Source organism: Delphinapterus leucas, chromosome 9, assembly GCF_059928025.1.
Source record: "Delphinapterus leucas isolate spDelLeu-1000000601 "Yukka" chromosome 9, BTC_Dleu_Yukka2, whole genome shotgun sequence".
In the NCBI taxonomy this organism is placed as follows: Eukaryota; Metazoa; Chordata; class Mammalia; order Artiodactyla; family Monodontidae; genus Delphinapterus; species Delphinapterus leucas.
In genome coordinates this window covers 50,677,122-50,702,670 of record NC_143137.1, presented here as the reverse complement: position 1 = coordinate 50,702,670, position 25,549 = coordinate 50,677,122, and the positions used below count along the sequence as shown (strand labels likewise).

At 40.4% G+C, this 25,549-nt stretch overlaps 1 protein-coding gene across 6 annotated transcripts in view; it reads right to left on the bottom strand.

Annotated features, from left to right (window-relative positions):
* Positions 1-25,549, bottom strand: part of OSBPL3 (oxysterol binding protein like 3) — a 205,294-nt gene that overhangs the window by 125,279 nt on the left and 54,466 nt on the right. The window contains exon 2 of one of the 6 annotated variants that reach the window (XM_022584900.3): positions 349-399. The exons of the other annotated variants lie outside the window; for them this stretch is intronic. The gene's annotated coding sequence lies outside the window, so the exon portion shown is untranslated. The remainder of the gene's footprint in view (positions 1-348; positions 400-25,549) is intronic. 6 annotated transcript variants of the gene reach the window in all.

Here is a 25,549-nt window from a genome sequence, read left to right as displayed (position 1 = left end):
GATGTATGTCCACACAAAAACTTGCACAAGAATATTCATAGCAGCAGAATTCATAATAGTTAAAAGGTAGAAAACCCCCAATATCTATCAACCGATAAATGGATAAACAAAAATAAAATATCTATATGGTATGGACTGATTGATTGTGTAGTCCCAGAATTCATATATTGAAGCCTAATCCCCAATGTGATGGTATTTGGAGATGGGGCCACTGGGAGGTAATTAAGTCATGAGGGTGGAGCCCTCATGGGGATTAGTGGCCTTAGGCTTGCTTCCTGTCTCTGCTCTCAGCCACATGAGGATACAACAAAAAGATAGCCACCTACAAACCAGGAAAGGGGTGCTCACCAGACAGCAGATCTGCAGGCACCTGGTCCTTGGACCTCCCAGCCTCTAGAACTGTAAGAAATAAATGTTTGTTGTTTAAGTCACCCAATCTATGGTAATTTCTTATAGCAGCTTGGACTAAGATACCATACAATGAAATATTATTCAGCTACAAAAGGGAATGAAACATTGAGTCAAGCTACAATGTGGGTGAACCTTGAAAACATCATGCTAGGGACTTCCCTGGTGGTCCAGTGGTTAAGACTCTGAGCTTCCAATGCAGGGGGCTCATGTTTGATCCCTGGTTGGGGAACTAAGATCCTACATGCTATGCAGTATGACCAAAAAAAAGAAAAAGAAAATATTATGCTAAGTGAAGGAAGCCAGACAAAAAAGTCCACATATTATATGACTCCATTTACATGAAATGCCCAGAATAAGCAAATCTATAAAGACAGGAAGTAGATAAGTGTTTGCCTGGGCTTGGGATTTGTTTTGGGGATGATGGAAATGTTCTGGAACTAATTCCAGTTGCACAATTTTGTGAATGTACTAAAAAATATATCACTGACTTATATACTCTGGATTCTACATATAAGTGATATCATATGATATTTGTCTTTGCCTGGCTTACTTCACTTAGTATAATAAACTTATATACTCTAAAAGGGTGAATTTTGTGGTATGTGAATAATATATCAATAAAAAATACCTTACCCTCCTAAAAATAATCTTTGAATCAAATAGAATCTGATATTAGTTATCTATTTTCTCCCACAAAAACCACTGGCATTGAGGTGAATCTACTTTTGCTGAATCAGATATGTAACACCGGGATCTAGTCCTAAGATTCAAAAAATAAAGAACTATTCTGTGCACTGAAAGATAAATAAACTTCAATAGGAAAGTTCTGAGAACTCCACCATGACTAAAATAGCATACTCAACTGAAAACAAACAAAATTATATCAACATGGGAGCCTATAACTTCAGATTGGGCTCTGTAAAGTCTTCAGAATCCATATGCTCTAGTGACCTCATGGAAAGGAAAGAATGAAATAGCAAGTCAAAGGTCAAAGTCAACTCCAACACATGGAAACACCAATATGAATTATGTCAAGACTTGTCAATCCTGGCTGCCACATTAGTCATCCTAGAACTCACAAATAGATTGTGGAGACTCCTCTTCTGAGAGGCTGTTGACAATCATATCCACAAATGAAACATGGGTCCTCCAAGACCTCAAAGGCTTTCTTCTATCATGGTAGGCAGTACTGGCTTAGGTCACTGAGGGCCTATTTACAAGCAATCAGGGGTCTAATTAAAACCCTTACAGAATGACTAAAAGCCAAATCTGGACATGATGTTAAAATGATGACCTTCAAGCTCAAATCTGGATGTGACGTTAAACTGACCTTGAAGCTCCAAAACGGTTGGTTGATCTTTGATCTGTATGCTTGCTTTACATTTAGCAATGACTCAGGCCCACATTTAAAAAAAAAAAAAAAGAGTTACTACATCTCTAATTCTCAGAAGTACCACCATGTAGGTTAAGATAGACATGCACGTGTACACACATACTCACACAGACCAACCCATCACAAGTCAAAAGAACCACCCAAGCTAATTTAAAGCCTGCAATTCATTGTCTGCAGTCAAAAGAGCAAGATAGATGGAGCAATCACAGATAATTCCAAATTTTGAGAGGTTATATTCCCAAAAGGTAGTTATAAATCAGCTGTTTGAAACTTGAAACACATTTTCTCATAGAAATCTGTTAGCTTGTGGTCACATACCCAGGTGAGACCAGGGAGACCAATGCAATGCATGTGAAGCAGAAAGTTGATGGCACTTCCTAGAGGGGGAAAATGTCTTCCAAGTTCAACTCCTAACGTAGCTCAACAGTGGCAGTGCCCCGGCTGCAGCATGGGGAAATAGGGTGCACACTCTCTGCTCTTGTCCTTCCCCAGATATCCTAAACTGGTGAACAAACAGGCCCTGGGCCACATGGGAAACCCACCCCACTCCCATTCAGACATATGAATCCTTCACAGGGGATCTCTCTGTGACTGCGAGGGCCTGTGGCTTTTTGCTGCTCTCCCAAAGTTTTAATTTCAGTAAGTGTCTGCTTATCCAGAAGTGAAAGCAAACAAGACTTCTCATTACAGAATTTTTAAAAATATTTTTAGTTGAAATACAGCATGCATACAGAAAGTCAAATTACTGGATTTTTTAAAAAATGTATTTCATAGGGAAGATACATGAAAAGTAGTGACTTTCAGCAACTTCTCAGTGTCTCTTGTGGTCAATACAAATTCTGTTTTTCATCACCCTTGTGTCCTACACCCAGCACAGAGGCTGTACATAGTGGGCACCTCAAAGACGTGTGGGATCTCTGTACCTTTAACTTCATTAGTATTGTGGATGTAATTTATTTTTAAAAATACCTTAGAATAACTTACATACACTGTGATAGTGACCTTGAGCAATTTGCCTCTTTGTGCCTCAATTTCCTTAACCAGGGAATCATTCTCACCCAGGGAATTGTGTGGCTGAGTGACCAGAGTAGGAAGGAAATTAAATTTTCAGTGGATACCTTGGTGCCTTCAGAATGTGGTTTCACAAATACATATCACCCATTAAACAATCGAAGAAACGGAATGCATTATGTGAGTCATCATTACAGTAAACCTCAAATGAGAACTGGGAGCATGTAATAACTTGGGACGCCCTCCCTAGCCCCTCTCCCGCCATCTCATTGTCCCTCCTCCGGCCCTCCTCAGACTTACACTGAGCTACTGGCTCAAGCCCCATCCTCAGTCTGACCTCATTCTAGCCTGACCCCCTGGTTCTGATTCACAGCCTTGCTGTCAACCCTGCTATTTGTGCTTCATGCTCCAGTCCTGCTTCAGAATTTCAGGTCAAGGATCTCTGTTCCTCCTCTAACAACCAGCCACACTCTCACTGACCCAGAGTTTCTTGGGTGAAAGTGATGGATCATCCTCCTTACAGAAAACCACAGGGCTAATTCTGAATTCAAAGTTTGCTTATTACCTTAGGGTCAGTACAGAAAAGGGAGTGGGGTGGGGAAGGAAGGGTTGAGTGACAGTTTTAGAACCAGAAGAAAAAGCAAACATATAAGTGTGACCATCAGGGTACTCTGCAGTATTGCTCCACACCCCCTTCACACACACAGTATCAGACAGGGACCAATTAAGCCAATTCCTCACCTTAGGGACAGCAAATACATTCCTAGAAGATAGTTTCTGTCAATCGTGATAGATTATCTATCAAGAGAGGGTCTTCACTAATCTCACTTCTTTCTTTAATAGGCCCACAAAAGAACACAGGGCACACTTGTAGAAGGCAGCTCATCATGTCTGGGGGGTCAGGACTACAGTCTTAGTACAGGCACTCACAACAGGGCTCCTCTCCTCAGCACCCTTCTCTCTGAGAACCAGCCTCGCCCCGTGCCCTGCCCCTCCCTGGCCACTGGGATGACCCAAACCAAGGGCAGCCACTGCACTGACCAAGCTGAGCCAACCAGATTCTCTTTGTCCAGAATTCATAAGTAGACACAGGGACCAAGGCAGCCTCTGACAGCCACTGAACTTAAAGACAAGTGGGACCGCCAGGCACAGGGGTCGGGGGGCTGGGGGGAGGTGCTATTTTTCACCAGGTGCTGGGAAAGCAGAGATGAGAGGGAAAAAACAGGGAAAGCAGAATGGCAGGGCCTGTAGACAGAGAGAGGGACTGACAGATGAGAGAGACAGGCAGACCAGAGACACAGAGAAAGGCAGAGCGAGACACACAGGAAGACAGATAGACAACACACACATGCAGTGAGACAGAGCCAGAAGCCAAGTAACAGATGCACAGAGAGACAAATCAGATGGGGAGGCCAGCGGGGGTGGGCGGTCTGGTGGGGACAATGGAGGACCGGATGGATCTCTGCCGTGTCTGAGGCCCTGCCAAGTTCCAGCTGTGCCTCTAGCTTCCTGCCCAAGGGTTCTGTGAGCTACCCCTGCATCAGTCCAATAAAATCCCCCCTTTCCTGATCCAGTTTGAAATACTATTTTTCACATATGAAATAAGAAAGTAATTTTGAGTATCAAAACCCAACGAGAGGAGGGATTGGCAGATTTTGACACATATTGCTGATAGCGGCATAAATAAATAAAAATGTTTGGGAAACCTATTTAATGACTGTTATCAAAATGCTATAAAATAGTCTTACCCTATTATGAATCTTACTCAAGATTCATAACAGGCGAGAAGTGGATACAACCTTAATGCCCAACATTAGAGGATAAGCTGAGCAAATTAGGACTAGAATATATTATTTTATACAATAAATAATATTGCTTCTAAAGATATTTGTGAAGAATATAACATGTAAATTATTCGTGTTTAAAGAAAAATACTAAATATAAAAGTGCATATTGAAAATAAAAATCACAGGAAATGCTCAAAGAGATAATAGGGGCTACATTTGGATGGCAAATCAAAGGGGGTTTTTCCCTCTCTTTCACTTATTAATTTTCTGTAGTTTCAACATTTTTATAATGAGAATATATTCAAGATGATACATTTAATCACTTAAAATCAAATGGTAGGGGGAGTAGAAAGAGTCTACCCCTTACACTTTTGTACTTGTTTTTCTCGAGTCGTAACTTTCTTATTACTGTAGTATCCATTATGGATTCCTACACAGAACTGCCAACTTGAAGAACCAAGGTCACCCAGTTAAGCTCCTTGCTAATGTTGTCACTCTGACATTAATTTCCTAACATTTCCTCAGTGTCTGCCTACCTTGTGTCAGGCTGGGTTTAACTGGTGTGGATACTCTGCTGGGCAACTTATGACTTTCTGAGGCAGCCAATTCCATTTTTAAACGTTTTGACAATGTCAATGATCTCCAGCTTAATCAGCGCCCCGAGGCCTATCTGAGCATTCACCAACCTGATGGTGGTCAGAAGACTGTTCCATGTCCAAAAAGATCCCTTTTCTCCCAGGATATTTAGATCTATGGCTGTGCTGCTCAAGGTTCTGCTTAGGAATCAGATTTGTCCTGTCGCAGGCTGGTTGGTTGTTTCCTTTCTTTAGGGATGATACAAATCAGCTATATAGATTCTCTTTCTCACTTCTTTTTTATGTGCATATGTATGTATATGCAAAGGGACAAGGGAGGGGGCATAAAAATGTATCACTTTTATATATGTCTTCGGATATTTATAACATAAGAGCACAGTGAACCCATACATATAATGAATGTTCAAAAAATGTTAGGGCTTCCCTGGTGGCGCAGTGGTTGAGAGTCCGCCTGCCGATGCAGGGGACACGGGTTCGTGCCCCGGTCCGGGAAGTTCCCACATGCCGTGGAGCGGCTGGGCTCGTGCGCCATGGCCGCTGAGCCTGCGCATCCGGAGCCTGTGCTCTGCAACGGGAGAGGCCACAACAGTGAGAGGCCCACGTACCGCAAAAAAATAATAATAAATAAATAAATAAATGTTATTAAAGATTACTAAGTGGCATGAATATAGAGTGTGGTGTTTTAAATTCCATATATACGAACACAGGAACCAACAGCTGAATCAGAAATTATCCTGGTAGGCCTTTCACTGACCTATGGCTACCATAACAAATTCCCCTCGGTTTCCCCTTTTAACATAAACCCCAGAAGCATGTGGAGAAGGTGAGGTCGGTATATTTACCTGACTTTGTTAATTGCCATCTGGACCTTGGAACACTAGAAAGGATGCCCACCTACAGTAATATGTGGCCAGACACCTTTTCAAGAACAGAAGAAACAGTCCAATTCCAGCCTCAATAAGACCCAAGATGATTTCCACATCTCTCCTGGCCGGGCCTCTCAATTCACAACAAAAACTTTCTTCCTTCCAAATGGCCAGTAGGCAGGCCTGCTTGAAGGGAGAGGTACTGAATGTCTTAAATGAGTTCTACAAGGATGGCTTTCCTTCCAAGTTAAACTCCTGAGGTAGAAATCCCTCCCTGCAAGAGCGATCTCCACCTTCTCAGAGCTACAAATGCATTCAGGGTCCCCATTCAGATGGGAACGTATCACTGCCTTTCTCTATCACTGTTTGTAGCAAACAGTATCACTGGGTTACATCCAGGAGGAGAAAAGCGGGAAGAGAGGTGGGTTTCTCCTAACGGTGTGTTTAAGTCAGGCTTCCTCCTTCACACTTTACTGTGGTTAGAGTTCAGAGAGCTGGCTGGGTGGACAAGTCCAACTTCACAGCCATTACTGTACCCATCTTTGTGACATGGAAAGGTTGAGTAGAATAACTGTTTTGGTTTCCGTGGATCACTTTTAAGACAGGATGGCAGAGCTGGAGTTAGAAAGATAAAAAGCTTATTCTGTTTCATCAAAGTGATCCTTAAATAGCTCTGGAGGGAAACCTTATCAGCCCTCAGTTTTGCACTTGTGTGATGAAGAGGAAGACACAATTACTAGATATGCTCCTATAACAGGGATTGGTATGCAGAGGTAACTAGAACCTATTATTTCTTTACATCTAGAACAATTACCGCCTAAGTGTAATCTGAATTGAGGAAAATGAGAGTGACCTATTTTCAACTACACAAGCAGTGGACAACAGTTCATAAAAAGCTCTCTAGCCTGCAGTTTGAACAAGTCAGGTCATGTCATGCCCCTGTTCAAATTTTTTCAGTGTTCACTTATTACCTACAAATAATAGATGTCTGGCTGCAAATCAGAATCATCCATAGATTTATTTCATTTCATCTCATTTCATTTTAGGCTGTGCCACCACGCACAGCTTGTGGGATCTCAGTTCCCTGAACAGGGATTGAACCCAGGCCACAGCAGTGAAAGCCTGGAATCCTAACCACTGGACCACCAGGGAAGTCCCATGCATGGATATTTTAAAGAAAAATGCACACTCACATCCTCTTCCTGAAGATGGCAATTCAACAGTCCTGGGTAAGAACATTTTAAAAAAATCCTTCCAGATGACTAAAATGCACAGGATTGAGAGCTACAGACTTACAAAAGGAAGTCTCTGGTCTTCTGTGCTACACACGAGCCTTGATTCCCGTAACTATCCACCTCACATATCACCTTCCAGCAACACTAATCCACTTGCAGTTCCCCACAAACCGCCCTTGAGCCTTTGCAGCAGCCGCCCTGCCCCCAATGTACACATGGCAGAGTAGTCCCTCTTGAGGTTGCAGCTCCAATGACGCTTTCTATCCACTCCTCCCTAACATTCCCAGACACACAAAAGAAAAAGACAAAGGAGTATCAGCACACTACTACAGAAAATCATCAAATCACAAAGTAAGAGAGCAAGAGAAGAAAAAAGGAACAAAGGAATTACAGAACAGCCAGAAAAGAATTAACAAACTGGCAATAAGTACATACCTATCAATAACTATTTTGAATGCAAATGGAATAAATTATCCAATCAAAAGACACAGAGTGGCATGGCACAATGAATTAAAAAAAAAAAACGACCCATCATTACTCTGTCTACAAGACACTCACTTCGTATGCAAGGACACACACAGACTGAAAGTGAAGGGATGGAAAAAGATACTCCACGCAAACAGAAACCAAAAGAAAGCTGGGGTAGCAATACTTATATCAGACAAAACAGACTTTAAGACAAAGGCTGTAATAAGAGACAAAGAAAATCATTACGCAGTGATAAAGGGGTCAATCCAACAAGAGGATATATTTGTAAATGTTTATGCACCCAGCATAGGGACACCTAAATATATAAAGCAAGTATTAACAGACCTAAAGGTAAAAAGAAACAGTAACACAATAACAGTAGGAGACTTTAATACCCCACTACATTAATGGATAAATCTTCTAGACAGAAAATCAATAAAGAAACACTGGCTTTAAATGACACATTAGATCAAATGGACTTAACATTCCCAGGCTGGCACACACCAGGCTGCCCTTGCACATACTTTATTCTAGCAACTGTATTTAATACAAAGAAAAATTCTGTTTGCATGTCTGTCTCCTTACTGAATTGTAAGCTCCTGGAGGGAAGACACTGTTCTTTTTCATCTTCATACCCTGTAGCCTCACAAAATACTTGTCATACGGTAGGTACTTAATAAATTTCCAGTGAACTAATAAATGCACCATGTGAAGGCAATGTAGCCAAAACTATAACAAGGAATACTGATGACATTATCTTGTTTTAGTTGAGCAAAAGAAAACCTGAGTGAATATAATCACTAATTTTTACTCAATTAGATTCTCCATTGTGTGCCTTGGGTTCTAAGAGTTACTTAATAATCCTCAAGTACACTAAAGAGAAAGCTCTTGGGAATCTTTGATTCAGTTAGAAGCAATGCTGCTCTCATCTTACGTCCAGGACTTATTTCAAGGGGAACCACATGACTTCAATTCCAGCCTTAGATATTGATGAAAGAAATCTCTGAAAGAAGCTGGCAGGGCAGTTGGCAAGACGAAGATATACTGTATATGCAGTTTAGAGATTTCTGAATAGCATTTTGCAAAGCTACAGGCTTACAGGATTTAAAATATGACTCAGAACACCAACTGGAACGCCAACGTTTTTATTTTTAGATTTTTCTAGCAGAGAATATGGCTATAAATTCAACCTACTCAGTCTACAAATCCTCTAAACTTCCTCCTAGAGAACAGAAAAACACTTGGCATTTCTCTGGGTATTATTTTATTTGCATATATAGTTATGCTGGTGAAATTCTGGTAACTAAGGAAGAATTAATAATGGAAGCTCTAAATGATTCCCATGATTACTGCTTAAGTTGGCAAAGTATCCTCAAGCACAGAAGAAACTCGCTCGTGGAAATGTGCATGGGCAAGTTGTTCAGTTTTTTCCACAATGGTATGCTGGCTTGTAGTTATATGTGTTCTCAGACAAGTGGCAAGGGGACAGTAACAGAAGGACCACAATTCTGAGAGAGAAAATGGGACCAGAGAAAATTCAATGGCATGGTAAAAATATTTTATGCTTTATACCATCTGTGCTTTGCTGTTCAGCACCTTAACTTCTCATTGTCCTGTCCCTTTAAAAAATCACTTTATTGAGGTATAATTTACATACAATAAAATGCTCCCTTATAATGTACACTTTGATGAGCTTGGACAAATGTATATGCCTATATGACCACCACTTCAAGCAACATATAGAATACTTCCCCCACCCAGAAAGTATCCTCATGCCCTTTTGCAGTCAACTCCCACACTCCCATCTCTGATTTCTATCACTAGGATTAATCTTGTCTGTTTCAGGACTTCATATAAATGGAATCATGCAGAATATGCTCTTTTTGTTTCTGCTTCTTTCTCTCAACAATGTTTCTGAGTTTCAGCCACAATGTTGCTTATAACAGTGGTCCCTTCTTTTCCCCTGATTAGTATTCCATGGAATAAATAAATATACCACAATTTGTCTCTTTACCAGTTGATGAACATATGGGCTGTTTCCAGCTTTTAGTGGTTCTAACAAAGCTGCTATGAACAGCTGTATAGAGGTCTTTCTTGGGTAAATGCATAGGAGCAGAACTGTTAGGCTGAAGGGAAGTGTGTTTAATGTTAGAAACTGCCAAATTGCTCTCCATGTGGCTGTGCCTTTTTACACTCCCCCCAGCCATCCCACCAGCCATGCTGACAGCTCCAGCTGCCCCATATCCAAGCCAACATATAATAAGTTTCAGCCATGTTGGTGGGTGTGCAGGTCTACCTCGCTGTGGTTTCATTTACAAGACTATGAAATTTATGTCCTTCAACTTTCAACCTTTTCAACCTTCAACTTTCAACCTTTTCCTCTTTCTATAGAACACAAGCAATATGATATAATAAAAGATCACTGGGTCCGTTTCTGGAGTCTTGAATTTTATCACCAACTTTGTCACTAAATAGTTGCATAATGCTATAAAGACCACCTATCCTGACCTCAATGTTTTCCTATCGATAAAGTGGTTAAGTCAGGCCCAGTGAGACTTATATTCTTGTTCTAAACAAAAATGAACATAAATGAGTTCTGTAGAAAGCAACATATTCCTTTCATAATAGTTAAGCATTATTTTTGCATAATGTCCCAAAGTTTTCAAAGAGGTTTTGTATATATCCTATTTAATGCCAAAGGAATAACTCTCTCAAAACACCACACATTAACAAACAAACAAAAAAAGGAAGAAGAACTCATCAAGAAAGGATATTTTATTTAATGTAAGGCTCCCTCCTCTGCCTGGTACATCAGATCCGCTCTGCCAAATCAGTGAAGCTTAATGAACTCCCTTTCACAGTCATCGGAGCTTAATTCCAAATTGCACCTGTTTTTAAAAAACCTTTATGATTCAGGAAGCATAAATAATCCCCTTTGGTCATTTATGTTTTGCTCACTAAGCTTTAAATTGTATGGAGTGAATCAAACAGCAAATCATTGGGTTTCACTCGTTATTTTGCCTTATGCATATACAATACTCCTTTACTCTTGTTAAGCTTCACACATCTAGCAATGTATGGAAACTAAGCAAATTCCAAGTTAGTCCTCACCCTTTGGGTTCCCATAAGGCAAGGTGAGGCAAAGTTAATGATAAAGGTAGGAAAATACCACACATTCTTTATGAGGAAACTTAAGGAGTCAGAAGAAAGGGTAAATGGTGATCAAAGGTGAGAGGGAAAGGCATGGCAAGACATTAAAGGAAATTAGTTTTCAGTTCCAAAGAAATATGCGCTGGAAAAAAATGCCAATAAAACATCTGGTGTTCAGGGGGGTTTGGCGGTGGTGGGGGGAGAACAACACTTTTTATATATTGCCTATCCAAGACACAGATTACACTTAACAAAGGTTTCCCATATCTTGTTCCAAAGGTATCTCAGTATATACCAGCAGAAATAGAATAAAACCTTTATTGCTGACAGCAAAAAAGACATGGGCTTCAGTGGGATGTCTATTTCAATATGAATGGGGAAAGTTGAGTTGCAGCTAAAAAAAAGATCACATTACATATGAAAAAATATATGCAGTGTACTTCCAAGGGCCTTTTACCTATTGGGGAAATGGAAAGCAATCCACCCACCATCAATTCAGTTGGTCATTAACCTTTCCTGGGTCACTAACTTCTTTAAAAATCTAATGAGAGATATGGTCCAGTCTTTCCAGAAAAACAATCATATGGCTTTTCACAGCCCCAAGAGATCTAGCTCCATGAAGGCCTTCCATGGAGCCTTTAAGGGACCCTAGGTTTAGAAGGACCCCTGATTAAACAAATTCACCAACGATATTTCTGCTAACGATAATTCAGATATGACCTATATCCAAACAGAGGCAGGCAAATCTCTCCTAATCCAAATCCCAAATACATACATGGTAGAATCTAAACTTGACTTTTGTAAATTCCAAAAATTACTTAACATTCTCACAGGAAGCACATGTTCCGAGGTACAAAGTGGGCTGTGGAAATGCTCCCAGAAATACATTCCCCAACCACTGCTGAGAAGTATGAGCAGTCATCTGAGTGGGTGGTGTCAGTGCCTCCCATTTCTAGAATAGGTCTAGTCTAAAAGAAGAAACTCCTTATGGGACACAGAGGGAGGAGAGTAAATGGCTAGCAAAAATGTATGTGAGCAGACTGGTAAATGTGACTTAATTTGGAAACATTCAGAACTAGAGGTGAAAAAGAAGGAGTTTGGGAATTCTGGGTCGTAAGGCAGGTGTCTGTCTGTCGTAGGTAGAAAAATGGCCCCCAAATACATCCACATCCTAATCCATGGAACCAGTGAATGTTACCTTTTATGGCGAAAAGGACTTTGCAGAGATATTATTAAGTTAAAGCCCTGGAGATGGATTATCCAGGATTACCCGAGGGGCCAGTGTAATCACAGGGTCCTTATGAGAGAGAAGCAGGAGATCAGAGTTAGTAGAATGCAATGTGATGAGATGTGATGATGGAAAAGGAGGTGTGATGTGGGACCTTGAGCCAAGGAATGCAGGTAGCCTCGAGAAGGTAGAGAAAGCAAAGAAGAAGGTTTTCCACATGAGCCTCCAGGAAGAGTACAGCCCTGCTGATACTTTGACTTTAGACTCCTTAGACTTTTGACCTCCAGAACTGTAAGGGAATAAATACTTATTGTATTTAAGCCACTAAATAAATACTTATTGTATTTAAGCCACTAAACTTGTGGCTTAAAACAATTTAGTTTGTAACAGCAGCAACAGGAAGCTAATACATTGTGTGCTATCTTTCTTTTTTAAGGGGTTAGGAAATGAAGAGAAGTACAAAACAGCAGCTTATGGAAAAAGTATTTTCTGATGAATGACAAATACCTCCATCAATAAGTCTGAGAACAGTTCAAATATGGCCCTGAACCAATAACATATGGGGAAGTTATGTGGTATAATGGAAACACATTGGACTCAGAGTTAGAAAAGCTGAGTTCTCACCCTTGCTTGTCCATGTAGAGCTATGTGCCATCAGGCAAGCACAACCTCCTTGGGTCTGAGTGACTGATCTTTAAAAGGAAACATTTAGACTACATGAATTATAATGTCTCCTTAACACAGGCCAGAGGACTTCCCCTGCTGACCAGTGGTCAGTTTTCCCATTAACTAGTTCTTACATGTCTTATCTTCATCCCTATAACAGCCTGTGAGGTTGGCCACACTTTGCCTATTTCAACCTAAAAGAGGTCATCTGCCCACCATTGCTGAGATTCAAATGCAGGCGTGTCTGACTGGGGTACTCCTCCTTATCCACTGTGTTACACTGCCTTTCCTGGTCAAGGTTTGCACTGTGGGTCTATGGATCTGAGGCAGTTCAGAATACAAGAGCAAGGAGACTACCAACCCAAACCAGGATCATGGACATGCTAGAGAAAGTGAAAGAAAAGGGGGTTGGGGGTAGGGAGACCAAACTGCCTTACACTCAAGCAGTTTAAATGATAGATACTCAAAAATAAAACTTTTCTTTTGAAAAACAAAAGAAAAATGTCAAGACACCAAGTGGCCTCAATGGGCAGACACCCTACTGTTCCGTAAGGTAGGATGCTCTATTACAAACCAGTGACCCATCCTTCCTTCACATTCCAATTCCACACTGGGACTATGCTGCTGCAGCAGCTCCAGCCTTCATGGTTCATGGGAGGAGAATGGAAAGGCTGCTACCCAAAATAGTTTAATAAGGGCAGCAATGATTCCTGGAGTAATAACAGGCCAGGCAGGCAGCTGCCTGCAGAATTGGGCCCAGCTGAGAGGGGGTTTCACAGCTCAAGTTTAAAATGGAGAATAAAGAGGACATTCATTACACGTGTTCAAGGAGGGAAAGCTCATTAGTACCATCTGCAAACTCCCAGAAAGGGAGTCAAATATGAGGCGATTCAGCTTGACAATTTATTAACACTGTCCCAGAGTTCAAAAGCAACTGACGTGTGAAGGCAAAAAGCAACCATGCAAACACAGACCTTTAGAACATTCTCCCTCTCAATGGACTCTGATTTACTCCCAAAATTTACTGAAAATTTTCATGGGCAAAACAGCATCTGAAGTTTAAGAATAATTTAAAAGAAGCAGAACATGTAAAGGAGAAGAAAAACATGAAGAAAACTATAAAGACACTGACAAGTGTAGGCCACTCTAAAAACCCAAACTAGTTTTACCCCACAATACAGAATACTTAGGTTGTCAATGATATTTCTGATTATACTTCTGTTCCCAAAGAAAACTAATAGTTGAGCAAAATTTTAAGGATGTTATGCAAAAGAAAATTTGCTTTTCCGTAATTCATTTATTTTAAATTCCAGTTTAGGCAAGTATTTGCAAATGCTCCCAGTTCTTATCCGAGGTCAATGGTTACATAATTAGTTATGAGAAGAGAAAAGAAACAGATGGGTAATTCATAAAGTTAATAGCTATCTGTTTTGCTATCAAAATTTGGAATGTCAGCCAAAAATACCTATACAAAAATATATGTAAGAGTTACAAATGGTATAAATAGAAAGGGTAAAACAATAAATTCTAAGGTTTGTTGGCATTACATTGGTTTAGTCTGTAAATAGCTCCACGGATAAAATGAGAAAAGCAAAGTTTAAAAGAAGGAAAGGACAGAATGCAATGGGGCTGATGAGAAAAGGCAGACCATATGTGTAATTGCTCTAAAAAGAGAATATGAGAGACAGTCCATTTTTCTCAGCTGGAATCAAAAGTAAGAGTGTGAGGGCTTCCCTGGTGGTGCAGTGGTTGAGAGTCCGCCTGTCGATGCAGGGCACACGGGTTCGTGCCCCAGTCCGGGAAGATCCCACATGCCGCAGAGCGGCTGGGCCCGTGAGCCATGGCCGCTGGGCCTGTGCATCCGGAGCCTGTGCTCCGCCAACGGGAGAGGCCACAACAGTGATAGGCCCGCGTACCACAAAAAAAAAACAAAAAAAAAAAACGTAAGAGTGTGAAAGTGATAGAAAATAAGGTCATGTGAGAGAAGTTTTTTATGTGTAAAAAGTTAAATCTCACCATTTCAATGCAGGTCTCATTTGAAAAGCACCAATATCAATTACCTCAACAAATTTTTATTCAAATATTACACAAATAAACACAGCATACTCATCACCAATCTTACTGACAAGTGTAAGTCTTCTTTGCTGGATATGAGAAGCAATAATGTTTTCATTATATTCTCATGTGTCTGAGTTAGAAGCTTTAATGACAAATAACCGAGTTCCTTGGATCAAAGACAAAATTGTCAGTAATAAAATATAAGTGAAACGAAAACTGTTACCAAAAAACAGCAACAAGAAAAAATAACTTCAGCAACTATTAGAGTATAAGGTACCTGCAGGGCCCAAAAGGGAAACAATCTTCATTTAACATTTGCTTTGCCAAAAACATACCTATCTTTGCCCTTGATCACTGAGGAGTAACGTAAAGCACATTATGGTTTCAAGAAGCCTGTGTCCACGCTGGTCTTCTCAAAATCAGATTAGAAATTTGGATGAACAATACAGGAAAATTTGGCATAACTACTCATATGGCTTTATCCTTGAAATAAAGACTGTAAAACTGAGTTTGCCATGCAGCTTACCTTTGAATGAATCTTTTCTAGAAATATTTTACGCTTACATTGAGAAGCAATGTAAGGACCTGTGTTTGAATTAGGTAGCACTTTCATTTATATCTTCTATTCCTTTGAGCAGAGTTCAACACCCCTCATCCTTGGCAACAGGCAGATGGAAAAGCCAGAAATTATAATAGCTGAAATACCTTCTACCTAGGACATTTAATTATCCCCACTGGACAGGCTTGCCTCATTTTATTTAACGCGTGATCTTGAAAATTGTATATAGTCATTGGAAAATGACTTAAAAGAACCTTATAGTGACTCTTTCTTTTTTAAGATAAGAAAATACGTAAAATATTTTTGAAAAATATGTACAAGGTTGCTCATCACAAAATTGCTTGTACTAGTCAAAACTCTGGATAGAGAATTGGTTAAATAAGTTATTGTATATTTAGACAATAACCTATAAGACATCCATTAAAAATAATAAAACAGGGGCTTCCCTGGTGGCTCAGTGGTTGAGAGTCCACCTGCCGATGCAGGGGACACGGGTTCGTGCCCCGGTCGGGGAAGATCCCACATGCCGTGGAGCGGCTGGGCCCGTGAGCCATGGCCGCTGAGCCTGCATGTCTGGAGCCTGTGCTCCACAACAGGAGAGGCCACAGCAGTGAGAGGCCCACGTACAGCAAAAAAATAATAATAATAAAACAGGAATAAGGGAATTTTTTTTCTAAGTTAAAATAAAAAATCTACGGAATCACAAGAAGTTGCCAAAATAGTGCAGAGTGGTCAGTGTAAATTTCACCTAGCTCCTAACAATGGTAACTGCTATATATAACTGTAGGCAAAAACAGGAAATTAACATTGGCACAATACAGTTAACTAGACTACAGAGTTTATTTGGATTTCACCAGTTTTTACGTGCACTCATTTTGTGTACATGTGTATATGTGTGCAAGTATGTGTATTGTTCTATAAAATTTTATCACATGTCCCTTAATTCATGTAACCACCACCAGAACTGTTACATCATCACAAAGGAACTAAAAGAGAGCCTTCCGCAGTACTAGAAATGTTCTGTAACTTGCTCTGGGTGGTGGTTATGCTGTGCACGTGAGATTTATACAATTCAGAATATAAGTTATGCCTGAATTTAAAAAGAACGATGATGAAGCTCAACTGCTTGATATGGATACATGTTCAAGACAGATCAGGTTTTTTAAAAAGTTATGAAACAGTATTTATAACAGGATGATCCCATTTTTGTATAATTATATGTCTCTATGTGCCCAGAATAAAAGTCCCAAAATGCCAAAGTTTAATATTCTTCTAAAAATTCTATTTCATTTTTCTGATGTTTATTTTGCAGTGAGTAAGAATTGCTTTAATAACTCAGGGGAGAAGACCCCACAGAAGTATATATATTCTCAAGGAAGGAATTTTTTTTATCACCACCTAATTCACTCTTAGGTTTCTCCTGGCTGAAAAGTTAGCCTTGAAATCCCCAGTATAATCCTTCCTATCATCCCCCTAAAACACAATATCAATCATCTTTATGGTTCTTGTAAAAGATGAACTTGAAAACGCCTTCCCCTGAAGTTCAATGTGTTAGAATATGTGTAAATTTTTCAAAGGAAGCTGAGACATGAGTACAAACTGTATTCAGGGCTAACTTTTCCTCTCACAATTTACAAAAACAAAAAAATTCTTTTAATACAACCTTCAGTGACCACAGACCCTGTGCTAAAATTATGCAAAAGGGTTCCAGGGTCCTCGAGATGCACAAGGCAAAGATCCTGCTCTTAACAAGGTCAAAATTGTAATACGACAAGGCACATCCATATACCACTGGTGAGCATAGAATCCTGGGAGTAGATGCAGGAGTCAATAACCAATTCTGTCTAGGAGCGGGAAGATGGAAGGATTCTGGACAAAGAGTGACCCTGGGTCTGGTGCTTGAAAGCTTATATTTGAGCCTCTGCCAAATGAAAAAGGGGAAGAGTTGAGAGTCACTTCAGTCAGAGAGACTGCCTGCAGGCACAGAAAATTTAAGGACCTGCTGGAGAACAAGTTCATACAGGACAGGGAAGAAAAGAAGGGAGATGATTCTAGAAACAATCTTGAACACCATGCTAAAAGCCTGAACTGCATTATCCTACACACGGTAGGAAACCCAAGGGTTTTTGCAGAGCATTAGATTGGTGGCAGTGTTGAAGGTGAGCTGGAATGAAGAGAATGGAAAAGGAAGATAAATTATTGAGCTCTTAACAGTATATACCAGCTGAAAAATACTGAGACCCTGATTAGGGGCAGCAGCAGCAGCTGTAATAGAGAAGAATACTAATTAAATTTTTATTTCTATTTTTTCAAACTACATAAATGGCATCATGTTTTATTTAACTCACAACTTGATGTTTTTGTTCAACACTATTCTTGAGATTTACCCATAATGACACATGTATTTCTAGTTCTTTCATTTTAACAGCTCTATAGAATTTAGTTGATTGAATACACAATTATTCATTCATATCTTGTTCATGGATATTGAGGTCACTTCCAATGTTTTTTTTTTTTTTTGGCTGCACCACATGGCTTGTGGGATCTTAGCTCCCCAACCAGGGATCAAACCCGTGCCCCCAGCAGTGAAAGCACAGAGTCCTAACCACTGGACCACCAGGGAATTCCCCTCACTTCCAAATTTTTGCTCTAACAAACAACAGAGCAGTGAATAGAGCACACATACCTCCCAGTACACGTGTAGGAGACTTTTACATATCTGGAAATAGAACCTCTGGTTGTTGAAGTTATAAGGTTTGAACATCTTAAACCTAACTATTATACTTCTTGCCGAATTATTCTCTAAAGCGGTTGTTCCGAATGATATTCCCCATCAATAAAATATGAGTTTCCATCCGACATGTCCTTGCCCACAGCTGGTATAGTCAAACTGTTTACTTGGAACAAATGTATGAGTGCAGAATGGGTATACTTGTCCTGGTTTTATATTATGTTTCCAGGATCTAGAGCTATTTCCAAAGTATAATCTATGAATTAGGATGTGGGTAGAAAGGGACAGGGAGGAAAACTATGGAGTGTGCTGCTTAGGTAACAAGACTAGAAATATCTGTTAGGAACTGTTAAAAACAACATTAAGCTACAATTAACAGAGAGTGACCCCCCCAACACACACACACACACACACACACACACACACACACACACAAATGGTGGCCTAAATAAACTAGGGCTTACTTGCCATGTAAAAATCCAGAAGAAGGCATTCCAAAGCTGATATGGCAGCTCTACGATTATAAAGAACCCAGCATCTTTTTGTCCTAGATTCCATCTTCATCACTGCAGGGTCCAAGATGGCTTCTGAAACGCTAGGCATCATTCAGATTTGAAGGCCAGAGGAAGGAAAGAGATATGAGCAAAAAGGGCATACCTCCCAGCTGAGGGAGATATGTCTTCCCTGGAAGTCCCACACAATACTAAGTAACACTCACTAGCCAGATTTTAGTCAAATGACCATACCTAACTGCAAGGAAGACTGGATAATGAGGTTTTACTTGCTGTTGGCTTTGTGTTTGTTTTTTGAGATAATGTGCCTGGGGAGGGAGGGTAGGATTCTGTTACTAACGGGAAAACATACAATGGGAGTTTCCTTCTTTGCTGTAGTAAATGGTATGATTAATCAAGATACAGAACACAAGAAGAGATGAGAAGAAAAGAAACGGGGCTCAAGAGATAGAGGTCAGTGTGGATATAGATTTAAAAATGGTCAGCGTACATGCATCAGATTAAATCATAGGAATAACTAAGCCCCAAGGAAACACCGCTGATCAAGAAGAGATGGTCAGGTCACTACATCAGGAAAGCCAAGATTTAAGAGGAAGAAAGAGGAAAAATCAATGAAGGAAACCAAGATGTAGAGAACATTCAGAGAAGGAAGAAGATCGGTGCTCATAATTCAAGGAAGCAAAGCCTTTCCGCACTGAGGAGGTGGTTGTAGAAGCCACTAGTAATTGTCTCCCCAGTAGCTATTCTCTCTGTGCTTCATTGCTAACAGAATTCCAGTTTTGTTCAGCTACCGAGAAGTTATATACTTGAGGCGAGCCTGGGCTCTCTCCACCCCTAGGCTGCAAACCTTGACAATTCTAAACCTATCAGATAATCCCATTCCCCTGCGGTCGATTGGCTTAGGCAAGGGCATGTGATGTGATCCTGGACCCTAGGATGTTTGGAGAGAAAATAAAGTTAACATGCTGTGAACGGCAGGGAGGAAAGACTAAACAAACTGGCTCCTTGATGATGCTGTCAAGCCATAAATTAAGCACCTCTGGAACAGTCTTACTTCCAGACTTCTCTTGTGTAGCCTCTTATTTAAGCCTCTTCAATTTGGGTTTTCTGTCATTTGCAGCCAAATCATCCCAACTGATAAAAGAGTCAATAGTTTCAAAAGTTATAGACAGGCCAGGAGGTCTTGAGGAGGCCCTGGGAAACAGTTAGCATTTAGAACGGAATGACACAGTTCCATCACTGAGGGTGGGGGGGAATATCAAAAACTCTGGGGGCTGTACATAAAGTTGGGAGGATTTCTTCCTAGTGACCTCTGTTGCCAGATAAACGGAGGACAAGTTCAAACGCTGAGAATGAGGTTGTGAAAGAAAGTTGTATCCTTGAAGAGACTAATAAAGGTTTGGAATCACTGTTAAATAGATCTCCAAGTAACATCAGAGGTTCTGTTAACCTGAAAATCATACGTTTGTAAGGGAGTCAGTAATCAGTTATAGAGTTATGGAGTGAGCACAGAGATTGAAGTAGACTGTTGCTTTGATTCAGAGTTGGAGAAAGAAGTGAGCACTTTCTGAGAGACTCAAAGGGATGAGGAGGTGACTCCAGATACATCAGGGAAGAAGTGAAGTGAGTGGGGGAAGGAAAGGCCGGACAGACAGAAAACAGGGTGGGAATCAAGGGAATAAATTCAGAGTCAGAAGAACAGGTTTAGTGAGAGAAAGCAGACAGGAGAGAGGGGAGCTCTGACCAAGGGAAGGATGTTTCAGAGATACCATCTCAGAGGGAGATAAGGAGGGTGTGGGCACTGAATAGGTTGCTGAGGTGTTACAGAAGGGAAGGTGGCTAAGACCAAGGAGATGAGAGGCAGTGAATGAGGATGTCAGTTTGGTCTGAAAATGTGCACCACACAGGCAGGAGCTCAAAGGAAAACCGGAGTCAGCTACAAACTGAGAACTGATGTCTCCCAACTGAACCACTCTTCTCAGTGTTCCTTATGGAAACGAACCCTTATGAAATCCAAAGATTCCTTAAGAAGAACTCTGCTAGCATAGGCAACGGTTTCAGGCAGATAACCTTTTACGTATGTATTCAAAATGTGGCCCTGAACCCTGAGGAAATCCTAGAAAACCTGGTCTGTCATCAGACAACCCCTTCTAATTGGGTTTTCCTTCTCATCAATTTAGAAGAGCCCTTGAGGAATAAAATAAGAAAAGTGGAGACAAATCAACTGCTTTTAAAATATTTCTTAAAGTTTCTGCTTCCAGCATTTCCCTTTTATTTTCTCTTCCTACCACAACCTGCCAGGTTCAGGTAGCAATTACTTCTTCTCACCTAGATAACTACAATAGCTCCTACCCAGCTTGCCAACTGCTGGGCTCTCCCTGCTCAAGCCATGCATAAACAGTTTCCAAAATAATCCTCCTGGAGCATCTCTCCAATCATGTCACTCCTCTCTGCAAAGATCTGCAGTGACTCATCACCACCCAGAGCACTGGCTTTCAAGTCCAGCTCTTACAGCGCCTACATCCCATGAGATGGGTCAACGTGTTCCCACCACAAAAATCAAATGACGCAATCGGTTCTCGAGCTGCAGAAAGAAAAAACGTAGATGTAATAGATACTTTTCCTCCATTTTGTTTCTCTCCCTTCACATTTTCATAACTTTTGGCACCAACTTTCACTTGTCCATATCAGCATCTAGTAGAAGAGATACTTAATCTAACATAATATGTTTGGTTATTTGAAGTGTAACACATATCATCACATGGAATTCTTCTGCATGCAAAACTCGTGTATATCATTTGATACACAAAATAAAGTCCAACTCTGCAGTAGCAACATTCGAGGCCCTCCCCAATTCTGACCCAATCTTCCTTTCCAACTTTCTTTCTCACACTTCATTCCACTTGTCGTTAATTGCAAAGCTAGACTGTCTTAATAGTTACTTGTATCCACATCTATGGCTCTATGGACACTACGCTGTATCTTGCTCACATTTCTCTACATAACACAACCAAAAGGAATAAGATTTGTTCCACAGGCCCATTGCTTACCTGCATGTACTTTGGGCACCACCAGAAACAGACGTCGAGTCCAGCTGACCCAAGTAACCTTCCCTTTAAAATCTCAAGGGTTTTTTTTTAATGTAACTTTATGAAGAAAATAATGAATTATTTGAAAAGAACAGAAATCACACAACATGGAAAAAATTATACCAACTTTGCTAAGTAGTCAAGTTAAGTATAGACATTCTTGTATACAACTAATATAGTGAATACATAGTTCTAAGTAAAACCAGGAGGCACCCATCCTGACCAAAGTACTAAGTCCACTTGAAGCTGAGGATGACTAGATCCATGGCTGCCAGCCCTATCCAGACACTTTGCTCCTTTCATTTCCTGGATTTATAATTTATAATGGGATAGAAAGAGGCCATTATAATCCACATATTCCACACTGACAGTTATCAGAATAGGAACATCCCGGTATCAGGTCTCATCTACTTAATAAGAAAGAGGGCCTCCCTGGTGGCGCAGTGGTTGAGAGTCCGCCTGCCGATGCAGGGGACGTGGGTTCGTGCCCCGGTCCGGGAAGATCCCACATGCCGCGAAGCGGCTGGGCCCGTGAGCCATGGCCGCTGAGCCTGCGCATCTAGAGCCTGTGCTCCGCAACGGGAGAGGCCACAACAGTGAGAGGCCCGCGTACCGCAAAAAAAAAAAAAAAAAAAAGAGAGAGAGAGAGAATTCAGAGTCCCTGAAATATGAAATTAGGACAAATGCAAATTACAAACATTTCTGTGTTTCTATGTTGATGGCCATTTTTCTTCCTGTTAGGTGCAAGCCTTAAGTTCCTTTTCTGAAAAATTTGAGGCCAGAAATATTTAGAATTGGCTTTTGTTGTTTTTAATTTCAGAAAGGTAATATGGTACATACATCATATAATAACAGCTCTAGCAGGACATGGAGCAGCATCTCATAGTTAAATACATCAATATTTTTGTAACAAAATGTATGAACATTCCTATTCACTTGAATAAAAACCATAAATAGCTTCATGTCAGTTCAGATCAGACTTAGCAATTAAATGAGCTACCAAAAAAAATTTTTTTTAATTAAAAAAAACTCACCAAAACCCTGTTGCTACTCAGATTTCACAATTGTGGTAAGAGACTGAATTACAAATAACTGTACAATGCTGGAGCTTAAGGAGGTGACCACTGCTATCACTCCTTCTGCAAATATAAGAGGCTATGGCAATGCCTGCCTAGAAAGGCCATCCTCTCTGTGGCTCACAAGCTAGAATAAACTTCTGGGTGAAATGTAACCTCAGAAAGTCTTCCCCCGTAACTTACCCAATTTCTTCAATTTATTGGTTATTTGAAATGCCACTAATTCCTTATCATAGTCTATCCCAGATATGGCAGTATGGCAGTGTACCGTATGGCCGCCCAGGGTTATATGATTTAACCAATTTACGCCACTTCCACGGTTGTGTTCACACAGACCATGCCCAGTGTTCTACAGCAATATTCACACTGAGGAATCTGACCCTCTGGGTCCGACCACAGCAAATCATGACACAGTGAGGGACACAAGAATGCTCATGACGGAGAGGCAAATTTACATATCTGCTTATTAACCTTACATAGGTTTAAAGGAAAAGACAGGATATATTTCAGTCTGTTCCTTCAGTCATTTCATACCAAAACAGAAGTAACACAAAAGGTTTCTAGCTTCTAAATTGGGCCCCCTCTGCCCAAAGATTCTGAAGCAGGACAGGCCCACTCAGGATGTTCCTGAGACCCAGTTTCTTGGCCCTCTAGGAGTTGCTGTTTAGTAAACAGCAAGTTCATCAGCATCAAGTTAAAAAAAAAAAAAAGGAAGTGAGCAAAAATGTGCCAGAAAAAAAATGGCGCATATGCATACCCAGAGATGTATGTTAAGAAGTCTGGGGCTTCCCTGGTGGTCCAGTGGTTAAGACTCTGTGCTTCCACTACAAGGGGCACAGGTTTGATCCCTGGTCAGGGAACTAAGATCCCACATGCTGTGAAGCACAGCCAAAAAATTAAAAATAAATAAATAAATATTTTTAAAAAGAGGTCTGAGTACACATTTTTTGAAACACACAACTAAAGAAAACAGCCTGAAAGCTGTAAAAATAAAGTATTTATGTCAGATTGGTCCAATTATGATGTCAGTTTGCATTTCCAACTGATTAGGTTTCAGCATAACAAAGCACACCTGTACCTGGCTTAGTTTGGAGGAATCATAGCCCAATATTAAAAAACAAAAACACAAACCAAGCTCAGTTCTTCTCTGAGCAACATGTAACAAATTTGCTCCCAGGCTCCCTCTAAACGTCTCTAAAGTCTTCAAAGTTTTATAATTGAGAAAACAGATATGCTCACTGTCTTTCAACAGTCATGAATCCCTTAAGCTGCTGGGATGGAGACTGGGATTTACCAGGTACACTGATCCATATGGTCTGTTCCTTTTGGAAGACCTATCTGTAGTGACACCTAAAAATGCTGTTATTTCCCCTAGTCCTCACCTCTACCTTCAAATTCACCCCTGCAGCAAAGCAGGAATTCACAACCAGAAATTTATCACCTCAAATCTTATTTCCATAGCTTCTATATTTGCTTTCATGGAATCATTTTTTTTTTTTTACATCTTTATTGGAGTATAATTGCTTTACAATGGTGTGTTAGTTTCTGCTTTATAACAAAGTGAATCAGTTATACACATACATACGTTCTCATATCTCTTCCCTCTTGCGTCTCCCTCCCACCCTCCCTATCCCACCCCTCCAGGCGGTCACAAAGCACCTAGCTGATCTCCCTGTGCTATGCGGCTGCTTCCCACTAGCTATCTGTTTTACGTTTGGCGTTGTATATATGTCCATGCCACTCTCTCACTTTGTCACAGCTTACCCTTCCCCCTCCCCATATCCTCAAGTCCATTCTCTAGTAGGTCTGTGTCTTTATTCCTGTCTCACCCCTAGGTTCTTCATGACATTTTTTTTTCTTAGATTCCATATATACGTGTTACCATACAGTATCTGTCTTTCTCTTTCTGACTTACTTCACTCTATATGACAGACTCTGGGTCCATCCACCTCACTACAAATAACTCAATTTCGTTTCTTCTCATGGCTGAGTAATATTCCATTGTATACATGTGCCACATCTTCTTTATCCATTCACCCGATGATGGACACTTAGGTTGTTTCCATCTTCTGGCTATTGTAAATAGAGCTGCAATGAACATTTTGGTATATGACTCTTTTTGATTTATGGTTTTCTCAGGGTATATGCCCAGTAGTGGGATTGCTGGGTCATATTGTAGCTCTATTTTTAGTTTTTGAAGGAACCTCCATACTGTTCTCCATAGTGGCTGTACCAATTCACATTCCCACCAGCAGTGCAAGAGTGTTCCCTTTTCTCCACACCCTCTCCAGCATTTATTGTTTCTAGATTTTTTGATGATGGCCATTCTGACTGGTGTGAGAAGATAACTCATTGTAGTTTTGATTTGCATTTCTCTAATGATTAATGATGTTGAGCATTCTTTCATGTGTTTGTTGGCAATCTGTATATCTTCTTTGGAGAACTGTCTATTTAGGTCTTCTGCCCATTTTTGGATTGGGTCATTTGTTTTTTTGTTATTGAGCTGCAGGAGCTGCTTGTAAATTTTGGAGATTAATCCTTTGTCAATTGCTTCATTTGCAAATATTTTCTCCCACTCTGAGGGTTATCTTTTTGGTCTTGTTTACGGTTTCCTTTACTGTGCAAAAGCTTTGAAGTTTCATTAGGTCCCATTTGTTTATTTTTATTTCCATTTCTCTAGGAGGTGGGTCAAAATGGATCTTGCTGGGATTTA